The 6,449-nt window shown below is 37.1% G+C and overlaps 1 protein-coding gene across 1 annotated transcript in view; it reads left to right on the top strand.

The window, feature by feature from the left end:
• Positions 1-6,449, top strand: part of GPR126 (G protein-coupled receptor 126) — a 106,320-nt gene that overhangs the window by 20,421 nt on the left and 79,450 nt on the right. The gene's annotated exons all lie outside the window — the stretch shown is intronic.

Raw genomic sequence — 6,449 nt, 5'->3', positions numbered from 1 at the left:
TCCCTAAGGAGCTCTTTATGTTGACTTAGCTTTGTTGAGCTGTTAGGCGACTGAAAAATCTAGAAGAAGAAAAAAACTATGAAGTTACTAAGTCTTATTGACTGAACTCTTGACCAATGACCTAGTCTGAACAAAGTGGATCTCTCATAGATGAAAATAAAATTCAAACGATCTGCCTTAAAGTTCTGCCCTTCCTGCCATGGGAGTCTACCATAGTTCTAGGCTTAGTCACTGACTTGCGCTGAAAAAATAATGCCATCACAGACAGTAGCAAGGTAGATTTAAGTCAACATGTCAGCATGCGGAATACAGTAACTCCTTGGTTAAGCACGTAGGTAGTGTGAAAAGAACTGTTTAATTTTTCTTATCTATGACAATTAGACACTGTGGTCAGGGTGAAATGCAAGACTTCCTTTATTTCCTGTTTACACAGACTCTATCCTCTTCACTCTGTGCTTCTTAATGATGGTTTTGGACTTTTTCTCCTTGTTCCTTAGTGCTCTGACAGTGCGTCCAGCTTAGTTCTCTCACAGCCGTGGTGTCAGACTAATTTCTGCAGAGCTGTTATGAAATCGTTCATGACTCATTCTTCTCTTGGTTGCGTGTGAAATATGCCCACTAAAAAAATCCCACTGTGGCATGGCAAGGAACACTTACTAACTTGTTAAGTATGCTGAGCTGTGTTTTAGCAGGTCTGTACAGTGGATTCAAATCTGTGCATTGAAGGATTAATACACCTTTTCCTAATTCCTACCTGTAGGGTGGCCTGATGGATGTTTTGGAATACCTTTGCTCTCAGGGTACAGTATATCATATTCAGGAGATCCTGTTAGGAGAAAGGGAGAGTCAGATATAGCCTTCATGGTTTTTTCACTAGGCTTTGTCTGCCTTCCACCCTTGTGTAAATACAACGATGTGATCGTTTAGCAAGCAAAGTGGTGTTATGGTGTGCCTTACCTTATTTTCCATGTCTGCAGCTTCCCGATCATGACTGTGTTGGTGAATCCTAGCGCCGAGCATCGGGTAGTTCTATGTTTTTAGGCCACATCTTGCCTTTTGTGATACTAACTCTGTGAAGGTAACATATTGCCCAGATTAAGCCTTCATTTATGTTTTCCTTTCCCTCCAGAAATGTTCTGATCTGCCTCATTATCTTACAGTTTTTATTACTTCCTGCGTTCAGATAGATGTTAGAGGGACCTAGGGCAACACTGGAATTTGTCAGAGTACTTTTACTTCTTGTTTGTGTGGATTTTCTCTTCACTCTGTATGCCTGGTAGCAACTACCTTGAATAACGATTGAAAATTATCCCTGAAGATTTATGAAGTAATAAGAACTTTCTCCACTCTGATGCCTGCTATTTTCTGATCAGATATTATAACCATTCATAGATAATATACTTTCCATGTTAAAAATTGCCAGCTTTTAAGTTTCTGTTGGACTTCGTGTGTTAAGACGGTAAAGCAGGTCATTTGTTTCTACTTGAGAAACTGTACATGATCCGTAGTCAGATCACCCTCTGAGGTTCCCTTATTATCAAGGACAGATTTTCATGTTTAAGTCTATGTTTGATCCAAATTCCACTGCAAACGGTGAGAAGATTTCCTTGAGTTAAGAGTTTTGGATGAAGCCTAAAACTAGGTGACCTGGCCAAGTACCATGAAAGGAGAAAAGCTTCTAGTAAGCTTATTAGCTTAGAAAAATTAAGCTTAGAATCTTTATTTTAGTTTAAGATTATTAGATGTAATTTATATATATTATTTATTTAATATGTTCCAACATATATTCATCTTCAAAACTTGAATTTTATTACCTTGAATTGCTGTTTAAGAATCCATCTGGACTTGCAATAAAATATCTAGAACATCTGGGTGGACAGCAGAGAATAGAGTTCACCCTAACTTTGTGCTTGACAGGATGATAGGACGCAGATGTGGGAGACACACTGTTCACACCAGTCTCCTCAGACTGCTTTTGAACACTTTACTGATAGTAAAGTGTACTGACAGCACTTCATTAGCCTGTGAAGTGAATTTTCAATGCAGGGAGATTATCTTTGAGATAAGTCACTGATGGGTTCGTCAATGAACCCAAGTTTATGGTTCAATAGTTTAAACAGCATATGAAGACGTTAGACAGAAAAAGAACCCCAAGAATGCTGCTTTATTATATTTATTGTATGAGGAAGCCTAAATACCTTGATGCTCTACTTACCAGTATTAGTTACTTCAAATGCGCTAACATAATGGCTTGTGGCATAGCAATTGGTATATGCTTTCTATTTTGCTGGGGTTTTTTATTAATTGTCGCACATGGCAAATCTGTTTCTGCTAATCATTCTGTGCCATAACGCTGAGATATTTCTTTCAACTTCTCCCTCCGAACTTTTTAGCTCTGTGTAATCATGTCCCTGTATTCACAGGTAGAAATATACTGACATTTAATTGTTTGCTTATAACTCCTGTTAGTGACTGTTACAGAAAAGTAAACCTATATTCCAGAGGCAAAATACTCTCCCTCTGTTTGAGAAGTGTGATCGTACTCTCCGTGCTCATACTCTTACATCTTTGGGCCTCCACCATTGCTTGTTCAAATGCTGGCTCAAAAGCTACAGAATTGTGAACTTTGATATGTTGAGTATTGCGGAATCGGAGTAATTGTGATTAAAAACTGTAATAAAAGGTAAGTAATGTGAAAGCATGTGGGAATTATAAGCGTTCTTGGAAATTCAAAGTCAAGTGTTCAATGTTAGAGTTTGATTTGTGTCTCTTCCATATTTACTCTTTTTATTAAGCCCATTTTATTTTAGATGTCGGTCAGGCCCCATCACTGGGAGACCCAGGACTTAAATCTTGAAGGATTCAGTCTATGAGGCTTTGAAAATGTCACAATAGTAAACTTGCAGTCAGCCTGGGGTTTGCTTCTGTCTAGATGATCAATACTGATGGCAGATCTTGGACAGTTACTTTCGTATTGTTGTTTGTGTTTCAGACAGAGAAAATTGATAAATAGACTCCAGCTCTAAACAAGATGTCCTTTTCACTGTGGCTTTGAAATAGGGTTTTCTTGAAAACAGCTGAAATGTAATAACAAATGGTGTTGAAAATGATGTTAAGGAGGAGAGCACCATGGTCATTGGTGTTCTCTAAGCATGGATTTTGCTAGAAACTTTGGCTGAAAAGTTACGAGGTGAGGATGTTAAGTTTTGAGGTGATGACACTTGTTAGCTTGCTTGAACTTCAAAGCTTTGATGAATACAAAACATCTCCAGAATTTAGTATTTCTGGAATATATTTTAAAAAATAACCTCAGACAGAAGGAATATGGGAGCAACCTGGGGCTTGGCTCCTGTTAGTTGAATAGTTAAGGCAATTAATACAGCAAAATGTGCTAAGGGTACAATGCTTGGTTGTAAATGTTGGTGTATAGCCATTATTAAGAGAGAACAGTTTGTCCATTTAGTTTTATAGAAGGATGATGCCATAAAGTTCTGTCTCATACTCACTTCCTGTCTCCTTTCAAGGAACACTGTGCACCTGTCATTATACTTCCTAATCTTTTAAAACCTCCTTAAACTGTGTTTCCAGAGCTAACAAAATACCTTTTTCCTGTCTGTTTTATATGTAAATAACAGATTCATGAAAGAGGTTTCCTTTGGTTGATTGCCTTGGTTTGGTTTCAGAAATTACAGAGCAAGACAATTGTAAAACTCTGCATTTTCCATCAAGTGGCAAGTGTTTTAGATGTTGTTTCCAAATAATGCTGATGACTGCAGAACCGTCACAGAAAATGAGTTCCTTCACTTGAAGCAAGTTCTGTTAAGACTAAGAAAGCATATTTGTTCTTAAAATAAGCTGAATCATTTTCTGATTTTGATCTGGGGAAACAAGAATTTGTAAGTCTATTTTCAGAATTCCTCTTTCAGTGAAGAATTGACTTCTGATACCTGAGATTTCTGATTTGATCACCATGAATTTGTTTTCTGGCTTTCAGTAAAGAAGCAAGATGCAAAAAGAGAAGGGGAGCACACGCTGTTCATCTTCAAGGAGTTAAATACATGTAGTTCGATCAGAATCAAATTTCTAACTTTGAAGTCCATTCATGTATAGAATGTTTTTCTCTAGGGAACTGGTAGAAAAAGCTGATAGGGTTGGAAAGGGCTTTGGAATGTCTAGGGAGACTTCTTGATTGGTTACAGTGGGCATTCAGCGGCTAGAGCGGTTGGAGAACTGGATGGAGGTTAGAAAAATAAATCAGTCCAGACTGGCAAAAATAAAAGTTTCAGGTGTAGTCACACAAAGATCAGTCATTGTAAGCTTAATGGAAGTGGTTAACGAGGCACTTGACTGTTTAATACAAGACTTTTTTGTCTGTGTTCATGGTTTATTTTCTGTTTGTTATGTAAAGGAGAAATACACCAAAAAATCAGGTTTGGAAATTAGTAATACAACCGATGAAGGAGTTACTGTTTTGAGCTAGATGTGCCGTTCCCTTCCATCTTTACATCTGATAGAAACACCACAGTAAGAAAGCAGTTCTGCATGCTGTATCACTGACATTATTCAAAATTATAATGAATGGCTTGTTTGAGAATATAGAACAAAAACCAGCATTAGAGACATTAGAGTAAAACTAAATGTCAAAAATATACACAATTCCCCACCCCCAGTAGATATTAGTTTGCCGTATTGTACATAGCATTATTCTGTTCTTAGCAATGCATTTGGGACAGAATAGCAGAAATAGCAGAAACTATTGAGAAATAGTTTCTGATCTCCCTTTAACTTGTGTGGCTTCACTGTTTTCAACAATTCCCTAAATGAAATGTGAGGTGAAATCTTCAATTGGCAAAGGGGCTCTAACCCCTTTCCGGTCTCCTGACTCCTCCATTAGTGGACAAGAAAATACCCGAAATAATTATTCAGAACATGTTTTCAGTTTGGTCTGGTCAGAACTGATTGAATAATAGGTGTTAACACTGAATATGTTACTGTCTTTGGAAAGTGAAAGCATGACTAATTTTCTATTATATTGAAGAGAATACTTCTGTGTGTAATAAAAAAATTATTATTTTATGTTAAAAAAATCACATATTTTGGCTTATATTGCTCCCTCTTGCAGATTGGATGAGACAGATACATTATTGACAGCATATATTTTTTAATAGCTTACTGAAAGAACCCAGAAAATACTCAAGTAATGAAATATAAGTAGCCCAAAGCATTGAAGTAGATTCTTTGAAACCTAGTAGAAAGGACAGGAAATAAAACCCTAAAAAAAGATTTGAAGGCTCTGTATGAAATCAGTTCGGTGTCTGTGTTTTTTAGCATGTCTAGAATGCCTTCATATTGTATTATAACAGAGAATTTCAGTGGAAAGTAATTGTACATAATTTCTGTATCTTGTTAAACACCAACAAACTCTAGTTTCAACATCTGCTGCAAGAGATCCATGTCATTAATAGGAGATTTTCTATGATGGCTAAAAAAGTCTAAAAAAAACTTCTAGACCCAAAATTTGGCCTTAAACACACAAAGCTTGAAGAATATCAGTGACTAGCAGTACAAACCTTCTACCTTGTGTTTTCTAGAGGCCTTTGTAAGAGTTAAGAATTACGCTTATTTGAATACTGAGAGTAGCAGAAGAGGAAGTATTTCCTACTTTCACTCCACAAAATATTGTTACCCAGAAATTTCATCCTAATGATTTCTTTAGTCTGTGTCTAATGTGTATATAAAGTGTCTCTTGTATGCATCTTTATGAGTGAGTTTTTACTAAGAACACGACCTGTGCCCAGATATAATATCATTTTAACCAGTATTTGTGCAGTTTTGTGGGATCTCAAATTCCTACAAACCACATCTCACTAAAAAATTGTCAGCTGTTTTCCCACTCCTGTTTTGAACAGCTTCTCAGGCAAGCACAACATCATGATACCCAAGAAAGTATTTAGCCATACACTCCTCAGCTTGCACAGCCTGATGTAGTTGTGCTGAAGCTAACTGTGCTCATGGATTTACTCCAGCTGAGGATGTGATCCGCTTTGTAACAATGCAGCAACTGAACAGCTAGGAGCCAGCAGCCGGAACCTCTTGCTAGAGTGGACAAAAATATGACATTCTTGATGACCATTTCTCTTTGTAAATCTCAGCATGGAGAGTGATATGTAGATCTCAGTTTGAAAACATTATGTTACACGAAGCAAAATCACAAAAAACCTCACCTGTTCCCACCCTACCCCTTTTCTAGCGTAATCTTCTTTTTGCTGACATGTGTGTTTAGCTTATGTGCTAATTGTACTAGCCCACATACTTACCAGTTAATACTTTTTAACCAGCATATCTAAATGGAGCTGTCAATACCACTCGTTGTCCCAAACTTCTGCTACTTTGTGGAAAAAAAGTCCCAACTCGGGCCAAAACTAGCGAGTCAATTCTGTTATTTTTAT

The sequence above is a fragment of the Buceros rhinoceros genome, unplaced genomic scaffold, assembly GCF_000710305.1.
Source record: "Buceros rhinoceros silvestris isolate BGI_N320 unplaced genomic scaffold, ASM71030v1 scaffold9339, whole genome shotgun sequence".
In the NCBI taxonomy this organism is placed as follows: Eukaryota; Metazoa; Chordata; class Aves; order Bucerotiformes; family Bucerotidae; genus Buceros; species Buceros rhinoceros.
Note: the sequence above shows the minus strand (reverse complement) of the source record. Positions and strands in the feature narration are given on the sequence as shown.